Consider the following 16,305-nt stretch of genomic DNA (forward strand, 5'->3'; position numbering starts at 1 on the left):
TTCTTTTATCTCCTTCTACTAGCCATTGTACTTTTAATGGGACTTTAAGTTTAAAGCAAAGAAAGTATTCTCTTGTGCTCTGTCTTCTTCTTTGTTACCAGTCCTGAAATGAGGACTGATATCAGTCCTGATATTGATATTAGACATATTAGACACTGTCCCTGAGCTTCTGTGCTCAAAGCTAATGTTCTACCACTTGAGCTACAATTCCACTTCCAGGTTTTTAGTTTGTAATTGGAGATAAGAATCTCTTGGACTTTGCTGTCCAGGTAGGCTTCGTACTCACATCTCAGCCTCCTGAGTGGCTAGGATTAAAGGTGTGAGCCACTGGAGCCTGGCTGTATTTCTTGCTTTTAATCAAGCTTAGGACTAGTGTTCATCTCTGATTCCTGGCTCCTGTTTCCCATGTCTCCTTTTCCCAGATCTTTTGTGACTCAAACAGGGTCGGAACAAGAATAGAGTCAATGCCATTTGATAAACTGACATGTGAGCTACTGTGAGCCTGCAGGAGGGAGTGAGTTCCCAGTTTATATTGCAAGAACACAGGGCACTGGGAAGTAGGTGCTAGTTCTCCCCTTGAGGAAATGCGCTGCCAGGAAATTGCACTGGCCTGGTTACACTGTCAGACAGTAAACAAGTGAGATACTTCACACAGTTTTTGCCACTATTTCCAAAACAGAGAGGGAGGGTAGAAAAAAAAGAAGTAAAATAGTGATGGTACTTCAAATAGACCAGAGTCAGGATATGTACATGAGAATGATTGTCTTGGGGCCAGGAGTTTGGTCTAGTGGTAGAGTGCTTGCCTAGCATGCACTAAGACACAGGTTCTACCCAGATTCGATTCCTCAGTACCACATACATAGAAAAAGCTGGAAGTGGTGCTGTGGCTCAAATGGTAGAGCTCTAGCCTTGACAAAAGCCCAAGAACAGTGCTCAGGCCCTGAGTTCAAGCCCCATGACTGGCCAAAAATAAAACCAAAAAAATAAAGTTTGCCGGATTCGGTGCCTCACGCCTGTAATCCTAGCTACTCAGGAGGCTGAGATCTGAGGATCACCGTTCAAAGCCAGCCTGGGCACAAAAGACTGTGAGACTCTTATCTTCAATTAGCCATTAGAGAACGGGAAGTATTATTTCTAGGCAGTAGCTTTGAGCTGAAGTGCTCAAGGACAGCGCCCAGGCCCAGAGTTCAAGCCTCATAACAAATATATATATATATATATATATATATATATATATGTGCTAATGATATAAGAATGTCTTTTTTCCCTCCCACTGTTCTGAGATTTGAACTCAGGGCTTGATGCTGCTATCCCTGAGCTTTTTTTGCTGAAGGATAGTGCTCTATCACTTGAGCCACAAATCCACTTCAACTTTTTTGGTGGTTACTTGGAGATTTCACAGACTTTCCTGCATGGATTGGCTTCAGACCTCAATACTCAGATGTCATCCTCCTGAGTAGCTAGGATTACAAATGTGAGCCATTGGCGCCCTGTGGTCTTTTTGTTTTCTAAAGCAGAGAAGGTTTTAAATATGTGTGCTTGCATCCAGATGACATAACTTAGAAACGTTGTAGTTTGCTTTAAGAAATGCCTAAGTAAGGATAGGGAAGGGGGGAAAACAAGATGAGGGGTGGGGGTAGGGGAGGGAAATGGGAACCAAGACATGTGAAAGGGTATCAATGTATGTGAATTAGTGCACCTTCTATCTGGCAAATATCATGTAACCCTTCTATTAATTACAATAAAAAATATATGAAAAAAAAGAAATGCCTAAGTATCAAGCAAGAAGTTGCAACCACATTATAAAGCAAAATAATTTTTTACCTTCTCTCTGTCTTTATCTCTCTCACTTTCTCTGTGTGTGTATGTCTCGCTGTTTGTCTCTCTGTTTTCCTTTCTGTATGACTCTCTCATATATATCCATACATATCCTATGACTAAACAATATCTTTACATATCTAAACTATTTAAGTCCTGCTTTCAGGAAGCTGAAAGGTCTGGGTAATAAACATCTGTATTTTCCAAATTGGATACAATGGGGTAGAAAAGCTACATGCAGAGCTGACCCCTGCTGGCTCACACCTATAATCCTAGCTACTCAGGAGACTGAGATGTGAGACCCTTGGTTCAAAGCCAGGCTGGGCAGGAAAGTCTGTAAGGCTCTTATCTCCAATTAACCACCAGAAAACCAAAAGTGGTGCAAGCAGCTCAAAGTGGTAGAGTTCTAGCCTTGAGCAAAAGAGCTCAGGGACAGTCCTCAGGCCTATGACTTACAAAAGCTATATATATCAGAAAGAATGCTACAGCTCCAATTTTTTTTAATAATCAAGAACATTTTTCCTCAGTCTTATTTATCTCCTCTACTAGAAAAATAAAATAAAAATAAAAGAGTAAAAAAAATACATAGAAAGGAAACCAATTCAATTCTTTATGAGTGACGTTAGCAACCATTAACAGCCTTCTGTCACAGAAATATCCTGTCATTTTTCTCTTGGGAACCAGAGCTAAATCCAACAAGATTGGTGCAGAACTGGGTACTAATAATAGTCCACTCCTGCCGATAATGAAGAGGCTGAAGTTTTTACAAACCTCTAGAAAAAAAAAAGATTAATGTACCGTATTTCTTTACTTTTTGTGTATGCATGTGCTAGTCCCGTGGACTTCCATTCAGGGCTTGAGCACTAGCCTTGACCTTTATTGCTCAAGGCTAGTGCTCTAGCACTTGAGCCATAACTCCACTTCTAAAGTTTTACTGGTTAATTGGAGATGAAAAATCTCACAGACTTTTGTGCTTGGGCTGGCTTTGAACCTCCATCCTCAGATGAGGCCATTGACACTCAAGCTACATCGATGTCAAAGCCTGGGAAATAGTTTTTCCTTGCTGTGACATATATTTGCCGGGGGGGGGGGGTATTTGGGGAAAGATTTATTAGCCAGGTGCCAATGGCCCATACCTGTAATCCTAGCCACTTAGGAGGATGAGATCTGAGGATTGGGGTTCAAAGCCAACCCAGGCATGAAAGTCCATGAGACTCTAATCTCCAACACGCTTACAAACCACCAGAGGTATGCTTTACAAATTTCCTCAGTCCAACCAAGTTGACAACCCAAATTAACCTGCTTCCTCCCAGTAAGAAGTTTTTTATCTGAATCAGTTGGTAACAAAGAGAAAGGACTTAGAAGAATTTCTTTGTTTAAGAAAAAAGTCATTTGTCGGAGACATTCTCCCCTTCCCTGAATTCTTGGTGCCTGCATGTCTGCTTGCATTGATATGCAAACATCCTACCACCTGGCTTCTACCCGGAGCAGAAGCAAACATCCCATTACCACACCCCCTGCCCCAAGCGGTTCCCACACCCCAACCCCCTCCTGCCTCTCCTGAAGAGGCATATAAACCCCTGTGTGAAAAATAAAATTCGCAGCTTGATCAGAACGCTTGTCTTGCTGCCTTCTTCGTGTCTCCTGTCCCTTTCATTCCTCCCTCTAGGTTCTTGGCCCTAGTTGACGTCCCGTACGGGACAGTCATTGTCAAATGGGTACCAAGACATGCGAAAGGGTATCAATGTATGTGAATTAATGCACCTTCTATCTGGCAAATATCATGTAACCCTTTTACTAATTACAATAAAAAAAAAAAAGAAAAAAGTCACTGTCAAAAAAGAGACCCTCAGCACAGATATAAAAGACATAGGAACTGGGGGCTTATGCCTGTAATCTTAGCTATTTCAGAGGCTGAGATCTGAGATCAGGATTTAAAAACAGCCCAGGGAAGGAAAGCCTATGAGACCCTTATTTCTAATAAACCACCAAAAGAAGAAGACAAAAAAAAAAGCTAAAAGTAGAACTGCAGCTAGTAGAGGAGATAAATTAGACTGAGGAAAAATGTTCTTAATTATTATTTTGATATAGAAAAAGCAGCTCAAGGATAGTGCCCAGGCCCTGAGTTCAAAACTTAGGATGGAAACAACAACAACAAAAATAATATGAAGTTATGGTAATATTAGCTCATGCCTGAAATCCTAGCAACTCAAGAGGTTGGGAGCCAGGCGGTGGCTCATGCCTGGAATCCTAACTCCTCAGGAGGCTGAGATCTGAGGATCAAGGTTCAAAGTCAGCCCAGGCACAAAAGGATCTGAGACTCTTATCTCCAATTAACTTCTAGAAAATGGGAAGTGGGGCTTGGCTCAAGGGTAGGGCTGTAGCCTTGAGCTGAAGAGATCAGCACCAAGACCACAAAAAAAAAAGAAAAAAAAAAAGAGGTTGGGATAGGAGGAACAAGGTTCAAAGACAAATTGAGGAAGAAAAAGCCATAGAATTCTTATCTCCAATTAACCAGCAAAAAGCTGGAAGTGGAGTTGTGACTCAAATGGTAGAGGACCAGCCTTTCACAAAATAGTCAAGTGAGAGCATGAGCCCTTGCATTCAAGCTCCAGTACTGATGTATATGTATGTATGTGCACACATGCATGGACACACGCGCACACACACACACACACACAGGCGCGCGCGCGAATGCATTTGGCCTGTGTATGCCACATCAACTACTACTTATCTATGGTTTTCTCCGATTTGCTATTTTGACCCCATTGTTTTGCTCATTATCTCTCCAAGCCTGGGCCTGGCTCTGGGCTTTGTCCTCACTTAGCTGCAGTGCTGGTCTTCTGCCTACCTGCCTTGACTTTGAGTAAATAACACATGCACTTGAAGTGCTTTGGTAGTGCCCTATACCATACAACATGTGGTTGTGTAGTGTAGCTCTTCCTTAAGGCCTCACCAATTGTTCCAGCACCAGCATGCTTTCCTGTAACTTCCCTGCAGGCCCCTTTTAATTTTTAATTCAAAGGAAAACAAAAGTTGGCATAAAAAATAGTTGCAGCATAATGGGCTAAAAGATGAATGCATTTAATGTATAATAAGCCTTAGGTAAAGACAAATAGAGACGGGCACAGTGGCTCATGCCTGTAATCCTAGCTACTCAGGAGGCTGAGATCTGAGGATGTCAGTTCAAAACCAGCCCAGGCACTAAAAAGTCCATGAGACCAGAAAAGCAGAAGTGGTGCTGTAGCTCAGGGGTAGGCTGGTAGCCTTGGGCTGAAGAGCTCAGGGACAATGTGATTTTGCTTTGTTTTGGTTTTTTGTTTGTTTTGTTTTATATGTGTCAGTCCTGAGGCTTGAACTGAGGGGTTACATCCTGGCCCTCAGCTTTTATTTTATTTTGCTTAAGTCTAATGCTCTACACTTGAGCCACAGCTCCCCTTCTGCCTCTTTTCTTTTCTTTAATAATTAATTGGAGATATGAGTCTCACAGTCTCTCTTGCTGAGTCTGGCTTCAAACTGAAATCCTCATGTCACAACCTCTTGAGTAGCAAAGATTACAAATGTGAACCACCCCTGCCTGGCTATATAAGGTAGAACCATAAACATCCCCTGGATAGCTTCTTGTTATAAACACAAGCGAAACTTCTTCAAAGCAAAGGAAACCAATTATGTTTGCAGATTGCTTAGACTCAACAATGAAGCTCCTCAGAATATTAAGATTTCCTGCTCTTCTGGGACCCCTGGATCAAAGTACTCTAATATTCTCAGATAACCTGCCAAGAAGGTGTCCCTGTTCATTCATCCAGGAGCTATTTAAAGAACAGAGCTTATTGTTGGGTGCCAGTGACTCCTGCCAGGAATCTTAGCTATTCAAGAAGCCAGGAGCTAAGGATCATGGTTCAAAGCCACCCTTGGGCAAGAATGTCCCTGAGACTAATTAACCATCAAGAATAAAGATGTGGCTCAAGTGGGAGAACATCCAGCAGAGCCCAAGTCTTGCATTCTAGCCCCCGGACTGGCACAAAAGAAGCAGAAATGTGGGCCGAGAGTTTGGCCTACTGGTAGAGTGCTTGCCTAGCATGCACAAAGGCCTGGGTTCAATTCCTCAGTACCACATACATAGAAAAAAAGCCAGAAGAGGTGCTGTGACTCAAGTGGTAGAGCCTTGAGAAAAACCCAAGGAGCTCAGGCCCTGAGCTTAAGCCCAGGACTAGCAAAAAAAAAAAAAAAAAAGAAGACGAAGAAGCAGAGATGTATAGCCAGGGTTTGCTATGAAGATGTAGAAGATGGCATGATGCAGAATAAGAGAATAATTATGTTGCACAGAAACAAAACTGGCCATTTATCCTGTCTTCTAATTCCACTTAGAGGTATTGTATTCATTCTGATGGTGGTGAATTATTGATTAGCACTCTATTTTTAACTTGTTAAATGAAGAAATGTGTTTCTGTAAAGGTGTAGGGGAGCCTCTTTTGAAGATAGTCTTTAGAAATAGTTCTAAAAGTTAAAGTTGTGTCCCAAGAGAAAATGAAATCATGAGAAAATGAAACTTTGTCTTTCCATATTAATTAAATTGATAATTCACTCCCTTCTAATAGCAGCTGTAAATTTATCTGTTTTTTTTTTTTTTTTAATCTACTCTCTTTCCTGTCCTGAATGTCTGTATCTTTTGGTATCATTGCTGGGGTTTGAACACAATGTCTGGGCATTGTCCTTTACCTTTTTCACTCAAGGCTGGCACTCTACCATTTTAACAAAAGCTCCACTTTTGGGGAGGGGAAGGGTGTTGGTGTTTTTTTGTTTGTTTGTTTATTTGTTTGGCTTCTTTTTTGTGTGGCTGGTTAATTGTAGAGTCTCATGGACTTTGATGCCCTGCCTGGCTTCAAACCTCTATCCTCAGATCTCAATCTTCTAAGTAGCAGTGACCAACTTGTATTTCTTTCTAATTTAGTAATAGATGTTCTATATTCAGTGATTCATTCCATAAAAGTGTCTGAAACACCATAGCTCAATTACATTGCTCATCATTTTGTTTTCAATGGTACTGAATTCATATAGATGCTGTAGCATAACCATGTCTAGCCAGGTGTTCCCCCAAAAAAAGGAAAGAGAAATAAAGGAAGGAGAAAAAGGAAGATGATCAATGGATGAACTCAATAGATCCAAAGCCCTAATGTTGTCTCTAGCTAGCATTGTGCCTGGTGTTTCTCCATTTCTCACTCTTCGTATTTCCTTCAGTCTCGTGGGTATGAAGTAAAATTCTCTTCTACTCTCTTCAGCCTCCTTGATTTTAACTGATCATTTAAAAAGAAAAGAACACACAGGCTTTTAAATGGTCAATCTTCTGTTAGAAATGAAACTGAGAGCCGGGAGCAATGGCTCACGCTTCTAATCCTAGCTACTCAGGAGGCTGAGATCTGAGGATCACAGTTCAAAGCCATCCTGGCCACTCAAGTCCCATGAGACTCTTATCCCCAATTAACCACTAGAAAATGGAAGTGGCAGTGTGGTTCAAGGGGTAGGGAGGCAGACTTGAGCTGAAGAGCTGGGGGACAGGAGAGCACCCAGGCCCAGAGTTCAAGCCTCATGACCCATGAAAGAAAGAGAGAAAGAAAGAAGGAAAAAAAGAAAGAAAGAAAGAAAGAAAAAAAAAAAAAAGCCTCGTGCTGGTGGCTCACACCTGTAACCCTAGCTACTCAGGAGGCTGACATCTGAGGACTGTAGATGGAAGCCAGCATGGGCAAGAATGTGCGAGACTCTTATCTCTAATTACTCATATAAAAAGCCAGAAGTGGCATTGTGGCTCAAGTAATAGAATATCCAGGAATAACACCCAGGCCCAGAGTTCAAGCCCCCGGACCAGCAAAAAAAGAAAAAAAGAAAAGAAATGAAAGAAAGAAATGAAACCGAAGAGTCCTCAGCTACTGTTTCCTGAGAGGGGAACAGGATGTGCTTCTCTCTCATTTTCTATTTCTCCCTACTTTAACCCTATTAGCATAAACTTTGCTAAAACATTTTCTTGTGTGTGTGCTGGACTCAGGGCTTCACAATCTCATTTGGCTTTTTTTGTTTAAGTACCACTTGAGCCACAGTTTCAGATCCACCTTTTGGGTGGTTAGTTGGACATAAGAGTTTCATACATTTTCCTTACCAGGGTGTAAGGGCTGCCAAAAGGAGATCACCATGTGGTTCAGGTAGAAAAGAGTTTATTAGGAGCACCAAATGGCTTGGCCTGCAACAGATGTAGATGTGCAGAGCAAAGAGCTAATGGCAGTTGTTCTCCCATACAGACCTAACACAGGTTTGGCTTCAAACTAAGATCCTCAGATTTCAGCTTCCTGAGTAGCTAAAATCCTTGTTTTACATTTATTTATTTATTTATGGGTTATGGGGCTTGAACTTCTCCTGCACACCGTCCCTGAGCTCTTCAGCTCAAGGCTACCACCCTACCCTTGTGCCAAATCCCACTTCCCATTTTCTAGAGGTTAACTGGAGATAAGAGTCTCAGGTCCCTTTGTGCCCGGGCTGGCTTTGAACCCTGATCCGCAGATCAAGCGGATTAGCTTCCTGAGTAGCTAATATTACAGGCATGAGCCACCATTCCCAGCTATCTTTTTTTTTTAATACAAGAAGAAAAACAAATATAGCCCTATTTCCACTTTCTACTCTTACAGACCCAAAACCCCCTGCCACAGAAATGATGACAAAAGGCATCTACACTACCAAGAAGTAACCTGGCTCTGAATAGAAAACCAAAACTGGTTCCAACTTCCCTGTCTCACGCCGTGCTGGGAAAGAGGCTGTGAATGGGTGGTTAGCAAAGCCAGAGCTCTAAGCAAACTGGGAGCTGGGTGCTGGTGGCTCACCCGTGTAGTCCTAGCTACTGAGGGAGGTTGGAATGTGAGGATCTCATTTCAAAGCTAACCCAGGCAGGAAAGTCCACGAGACTCTTATCTTCAATTAACCATTAAAGAGCCGAAAGTGAAAATGTGGCTCAAATAGTAGATTACCAATCTTACGTGTCAAGTTCTGAGTTTAAGCTTCAGTAGCAGAACACACACACACACACACACACACACACACACACACACACACACACACACACAGGCTCATTAGGAAAGGAGCATGTGAAATCACACTAGTGGTAACTTTGAAGGATACAGGTAAAACCCATGGTTTTCTAAGGGCCAAAATACTTTAGGTCTTTGTTCCAAATGTGTAAAACATATTACTGAAACGAATCAATGTTTTTGGCTTAGAGAGCCTGTTGGATTCGTTTAGGGTAAGTGCAGAGCTGGCAGCTGTATCCACGAAGAAACATAAAGAAGAGCAAGGGTTGTAGTAACTAGCTCTATAAAGGAAGAAGCCCTGACCACTGCCCCAGAGCAGTCTGCGGGTACAGGGCCATGCCCTCCAGCTGTGCCACTGCAGCAAGCTGAGGGAAGTGCTTTCTCTCTCCTGATTGGACAAGAATGCCTCAGCCAGTGAGCACGTGACCAGCAAAGCTTTCAATCAACTGCCTTTAACTACTCTTAGGCTCAGTGCTAGTGAGCCATGCCCTCAGACCTCTCTTTTTCTTCTCTTCTCTTTTGCTCCGCACCCAACAATGACAAACCCTGATAACAGGAAATCTTCCTTGCACATATGTGTGAATATGAAGTCCTGCTCACCACGTAAAGAATATGCAGTCACCAGTGGCTCACACCTATAATCCGAGTCATTCAAGAGGCTGAGAACTGAGGATGGCGATTCAAAGCCAGCCCAGGCAGGAAAGTCTGTGGGACTCCTGTTTCCAATTTACCACCAGAAACCAGAAGTGGCAGCTGTAGCCCAAAGTAGTACAACACCAGCTTTAAATGAAAGCCCAGGCCCTGAATTCAAGTACAATGACAAAATAAAAGAAAGAAAGGGGAAGGGGAGAGGAGGGAAGGGAAGATTGGGGGGGGGGGGGCTTTTTCCCCTCTAAGTTTTTCTACTTAAAGAAATGATAAGCTCTTCTCACTTAAAAAAAAAAAAAAAAAAAAAAAGAACTTGCTAAATAGAAGACCGGCCAGGCTTGCAGATTTCTCTGAGGCTATTTCCTCTTGAAATGTCAGTCTGTGGTTAATCTAGCTCTGAATGAGTCTCTCCTTTGGACTTTGTGGGCTAACAGCTGTCTGAACCCCGACAATTGTTGAGGCATTTTGTTTTATATTGTTATTTTTTGAGAAGTATAAGCAATCCAGATAAAACTTTAAAGAAATGAGGTTGGAAAAAAAAGTTTTCCTAGAGTCCACTAAGTTTTCAAGGACTCCTTGAGTCTGCTTAAACACCTGTCCTTAGAAACCAAACCAGATACACACTGTTGACCTGGCATTAGCCCCAGTGGCCCTCCAAATCAGAAGCCAAAAAGCCTGCTTGACTTAGCTGCAATATTTTAATTTTTGAAGACGTCACCACTGTAGGCGGGGCATGGGTGCTTGTCTATTTGTCTGGGAGCCACTGATTGGGTGTAGGAGATGGGCAAAGAGTGTGGCAGGCAGAGATAGGTTGATCCAGTCCTTGGCACTTCCTAGCTGATTGGAGTGAGGCAAACCCAGACCTTACAGAAATTTTGTCCCTCCTCTCATGTACTTCCTGGAGACAGTGACAACTAGGGCGACTCCAAAGGTAATGAATGAATGGATGGTGGCTGGGGTAGAAAGGGGACTGTCAATAAATAGCAGCAATACTTAATATTATTGATGGTTTTTTTTAAGTTATTTCACCTAAAATTTTCAGAACAGAAGGCACATGGAGTTTTGGCTATAGTGTATAGTTGCTATCTAGGGGAATCAGAGAGTCTTGTGGCTTGGGGTCCTCAGGCTTGAAGAGTTCCTGCTCAGTGTTCCACTGGTGTTCCTGATTAGGGCAGAAAGGCTGCTATCTTCAAAACCATTTGGACATTATTGAGATGGTTGCATTCCTCCTGACGAAGGCTAAAAATGGTAAGAGGTGTCTCTTGGAAATAGAAAAAGGAGGAGGAAAAGGACATATAGGACACTGAGTTAAGGAAGTCACAACAGGGTTCCAGATATGAATTAAGGTGGAGGTTATAGGAAAGGAAGTGGACAGGCCACAATATCTATCACTGCTGTGACAGATGTTGTGGGGGGGAGGAGCCACAGAGCTCTTGAGATTTCTGACTTAGGGAAGGAAGATCCAGTGGCTATAGTTTCCTTATTGAGAACATCCATATTGAACATCATTTGCTTGGAACTTATTTTAAATTGGATCCTTTTGACGGCTTTGCACAGTTAATTTTGTTAGCAGTGAAGAATCATTTCTTCGCTGATACTTTTGTCATAAACTATTTATGTACTAACATATTTCATTGATTTGCATATTCATTGTGCCAGTGCTGAGGCTTGAACTCTCTCAGTCTTGTACTCTAGCTTAGATTTTTCACTCAAGGCTGGTGGTATACCACTTGAGCCAATGCTGTACTTCTGGGTTTGTTTGTTTGTTTGTTTTTGTCTTAGTAGTTAATTGAAGATGAGGAGTCTCACAGATGTGGACTTTTACTTAGGCTGCCTTGGAACCATGATCTTAAGATCTCAGCCTCCTGGATAACTAGGATTGCAGGATTGAACCACCAGATTCCAACTTGTCACGAATTTTAAAACACTAGTGCAAAGCCCTAAGGCTGGTGGAAGAAGCCCCGGTCAAATGTTTCATCTAAGCAACTGAGTTATTTCTAGCTTCCTAGACAAAACAACTTCATATTCAGGAATTTAACTGCTTGTAGCATTTTCAAAGGTTAGAACTTTCTCCTTTTATATGTAGTATGACCAAATTCACATAATTTTCAAAACTGAGAAAAATCATTGCATCTAAAATCCTACCATGAAAAAAAATGGTTACTGTTTTTGTTTTAACAAAAAATAAAATTGCCAGTGTTAATCTACCATGCCACTTCAAGGTATGAATTTTTTGAATATTCATTTCTTTTCCTTCTCCCTTGGAGACAAGGTTTCACTACGTAATCTAGGCTGGCCTTACAGTCACAATGTAGCCCACGCTCAAACTCATGAGTCTTCTGTGTCAAGCCTCCTAAGTGCTGGGATTACAGGTATGCATCATCATATCTGAACATACAGATGTTTTATGATTATTTGTTTGTACCAGTTCTTGGACTTGAACTGGGGCCTGGGCACTCTCTCTTAGCTTTTTCTCTCAGAGTTAATGCTCTACTGTTTAAGCCACATGTCTACTTCCAACTTTTTGATGGAAAACCTAGGTTGGCTTTGAATAATGATCCTCAGATCTCAGACTTCTGAGTAGCTACAATTATAGATGTGAGCCACTGGCAACTGGCTCCCATGCAGATGTTTTAAGTTTATAATAAAGCCCTCAAGTATCAAAGTTGAAAATGAAAAGTATTCAAAAGAGAACATTTTTACAGTGCCCAGCACAAGTATGAAGGATCAATGAAGATTTCCTCCCCATCGTTGCTGAATGGGGCATGCAAGTATTTTTTTCAGATCTAAGGATAGAGCTTCTTTATGAGCATAGTTTGTGCTGGTGTGAATGGAGGAAAGGGAAAATTTTGGCAACTAATAAACAGATGCAGTTGAAGTGGGGACCTATCTTCTCGTGACTGGATTTGTATCTGATTTACGGTACAACATAATCTGACTGAGAACATCATGCATCTGTCATGGAATATCTAAGAGTTATGAGCCTGGGATTTCACAAAGCTGTGTTTTAAAAGGTAAGGAAGCCAGGTGAACTGAAGAGACAGAGTGGTGGAATAGAAAATTATCAGAGGTTGGGGGGAGGTGGAGAGGTGCTATTTATTAGTAGAGCTTCATATTTACAAGATGAAAAAAGAGTCAGGCACTGGTGGCTCATGCCTCTAATCCTAGCTACTCAGGAGGCTGAGATCTGAAGATTGTGGTTCAAAGCTAGCCAGGACAAAAAAGCCTCCAGGAGACTCTTAGCTCTAGTTGACTCCAAAAACCTGGAGTGGCACTGTGGCTCAAAGTGGTAGAACACCTGCCTTGAGCAAAAGAAATCTGAGTTCAAGCCTCACAACTGACCCACCCTAAAAAAAAAAAAAAAAAAAAATTGAGAGCCAGCTACTGCTGGCTCACACCTGTAATCCTACCTAATCAGAAGGATGCAATCCAGATCACGGGAAGGAAAGTCCCAGGAAAAAATAGGCTAAATTGAAATGGTCAAATTTGTAGAAGACAGAGAGGACAGGGCAGAGGGAGAGAAGGAATAAGAGAGAAAGAGAAAGGGAGGGTAGGAAGGGAGAGGGTAGGGGGAGGGAGGGAAAGCACAGAGAGTACTGGAATCAGAAAATTAACTCAGTGGTTTGGAATCTTCTCATAAAATTCAATATAAAGATAAGGGACATTGCTACATAATATAAAGCCCAGTTCTCTCATGTTATTAAATGATTCTTTGTGAAAAGGTTTCACAGGCTGAAATGACAACAAACTATGACTGTGAGAATGTAGGGCTGGGACCCAGCAAGTTTGGGGTGGAGTCCCAGCTCAGTTTTGAGGCTGTGTGAAATAAAGTCTCCCTGAGCCTTGACTGGGGCCTTGGGAGGAGTTTCTGCCTCTTTCTGCCTACAATCTATTCTGGTAGAGTTGGGATCAATCCACACAGCCTTGCCAAAAAGGGTCTTTAGCAGTACTTACATTTTATTCCCAAATTAGTCATTTGAAGTATTACTTTCTACTATTAAATCTTCGGTGTATATTTAGTATTCAGGGACCATGAGACTTTAAACAGACAAATGGATCCAGACTGCATCAAATCCAACTTGGATTATTGGAGATTTGAGGACAGAGGGACTGTCTTGGATAATAGTGAAACAGGATTCCTGTACCCCCAAAGAGTGTGTGTGTGTGTGTGTGTGTGTGTGTGTGTGCTGGGGCTGGATGTTCTCTTCTAAACTGAGTGAAGGTAGAGCATGCTCAACTAGAATGTGACTAACTTTTCTCAAAACATAAGTAAAAGAATCCATTCTAGGTATCAGTGGCTAGGCATGCCAAGCTCTATGCTCAGCTAACCGTCCTAACAGCTTTGTTTGTTTAGAATGTGTGCCCAGGTCATACGATGTGCAAAATGGTGATTCTGATCAAGATGAATGTGGCAGGACCCAACAAGATTCTTCCACATAGGAATTTCTAGAATGTACTGACCATTTACTGAATGCCAAGCACTGTATTTAGCTCTTGGTATATTTGTTCTCTGAAACTGGTAATGGGCCCAGAAGAGTTAGGAATTACTCTCAACGTCACCAGTCATGCAGAGTTTTGTTTTCGTTATTGTTGTTGTTTCTATATTGTGGTGGTGGTGGTGTTGATATGGGAGGACAAATTCAAGGCCTGGGCACTGACCCATAGTTTTCTTGCTTAAAGCTGGATCTCTGCCACTCAAGCCACAGCTTAAGGGGAGAGAGGAGTCTTACCGACTTTTCTATGCTAGCTGGCTTCAAACTGAGGTCCTCAGAATCTTAGCTTCCTGAGTAGTTAAGATTTCAAGTATGAGCCACTGGTGCCTGGCAAACCATGATTTTAAGAATATAGAATTTTTATTTTTTTATTTATTGTATTATTATTAGTAGCGGTAATGTTGTCCTGGGCTTGAACTCTGTCCCTGAGTTTTTGTGCTCAAGGCTAGTATCTTTGAGCTACAGCTCCATTTCTGTCTTTTTGTGTATATGTGAAGGGTTTTTGTTGTTCTTCTTACTGTTTGCAGTTTTTAGTGGAGAAATGAGTCTCATGGACTTTGCTGTCTAGTCTGGCTTTGCACTGTGCTGCTCAGATCTCAGCCTCCAGAGTAGCAAGGATTACAGGTGTGAGCCAGGAGTGCTCCATAAGGATATAGAATTCTTAACTCAACTTCAGCACACAAAGTCAAGTCTCTGCTCTAGAACAGGATGCAGATCTTATATAAAACATAAGAATTCTCTGAGCATTTGTAGAAAGAGCTCAGAAATCCTGACCTAGTAAAGGTCTTATGTAAATTCACTTTTCTTGTTCCATCCCTCCTGAATAGTGGAACTGTCACCAGATGCAGATGAGAGTTTGTAAAGTGTCTCTTTAAAAATTGGGACTCTTTATTTAGGGTCCTTGGTCATAGACTTTCTGCACAAGTCAAGATGATAAGAAAATCTGGTGGCATTTCATTGAGTAAGCAAGCAAGCAGACAAAGACCAAAAACAGACAGAAAGACAGGGGCACACTCTAACACAGTGGGGTGCTCTCAAAGGGGGAGAGAAGTCTCCTTGGCTGTTAGGGATATTTCTATGGTAAAGGCAGGAGGCTCTGATTTGAAAGGTATGCAAAGATAGGTATTTTATCTTTGCTCTAATCACTACTGGTGTTACACTTTCTGAGTTTCTGGATGTTTGGGGCATGTTTTCTAGGTAAGAATGCATCCTGCCATAAAACAGATGCTAATCATTCCCTGAGATAAGAAAGGCTACTGTTGTCTGCATTATAGTTATGTTTTGGGGGAGCATTTCTCCCAGGAAGGCTAGATCCTGCCAAAACAAATGTTAATTCTCAGGGTGAGAAAAGCATCTGTCAGGGAGGAATGAATGCAGCTTGGGACATAGATGGTGCTTCTATGTTTCTAAATACTATGTTTCTGAGTTGCCTTCACCAGACTTCATTTTCCTCTAAAATGACTTTGATCCCTTAATCTTGAGGGAATTAGATGCAGGAAAATCTCCTGTATTTTCTGTAAGCTCACTATACTTCATTTCCCCTAGTCTTATCTATCCTGCCTCAGAACCACTTTTGGGCCCTACTTCAACCCCGACTTTCCTAGCCCTATTAATTCTAACTGTACTCACCAAAAATCCACATGTACTGACTTACGACCAATTTTACTTATGTGTGATATTGTCATTCATGAACCTGGAATTCCTAATATACTATTAGAAAGACTACGTGCCCAAACAAGAATAAATTACTCATTATTCAGAGGTATCTAGGAATGCTAATTGTCTTCCTTTTGTTGTAGAACCCCGAAAAGACCACCAGAGGCCACAGTCAAAGCTAAAAAGCAAGGGTAGTTTATTACGAGTTTAAACTCAGACCTCCGCATACCCGTAGCCGGCAATGCTAAGAGGCCCTGAACAAGGATTTTACACAGCTTTTATAGGGAAATTCCATAGTTAAAATCACTTGATTGGCTGTTTGGTAACTCAAACACTGGTCGCTTTAAGATTAATCAGAGCTCAGGTGTCTAACCACTGAGCATCAAGCTGTTGCCACCTGGGGTTCAAGTACATGGGCCCTGAGCAAGGTGGGGGAGGTCATTCCCAGAACATGGGACAATCTTGGCACAACACTTTCTTTCTTCCTTCCTCTTTCTTTCTTTCTTTCTGCAGTAATGGATCTTGAACTCAGGGTCTCACACTCTTAGTTTTTTCCTCTCAAGACTTGTAGGTATACTACCACTTCCACTTCCAGCTTTTTGGTGGTTAATAGAAGATTA

The 16,305-nt window shown here is 41.8% G+C and overlaps 1 protein-coding gene across 3 annotated transcripts in view; it reads left to right on the top strand.

The window, feature by feature from the left end:
- Positions 1-16,305, top strand: part of Pced1b (PC-esterase domain containing 1B) — a 61,821-nt gene that overhangs the window by 30,122 nt on the left and 15,394 nt on the right. Inside the window, exon 1 of one of the 3 annotated variants that reach the window (XM_090324632.1) lies at positions 9,814-10,784. The exons of 1 other annotated variant lie outside the window; for it this stretch is intronic. The gene's annotated coding sequence lies outside the window, so the exon portion shown is untranslated. Of the gene's footprint in view, positions 1-9,813; positions 10,785-16,305 lie in introns of those variants that run through there. One more of the 3 variants, XM_090324640.1, reaches the window with a different exon arrangement.

Source organism: Megascapheus bottae, chromosome 2 (genome assembly GCF_031878675.1).
Source record: "Megascapheus bottae isolate mThoBot1 chromosome 2, mThoBot2.hap1, whole genome shotgun sequence".
Taxonomy (NCBI): Eukaryota; Metazoa; Chordata; class Mammalia; order Rodentia; family Geomyidae; genus Megascapheus; species Megascapheus bottae.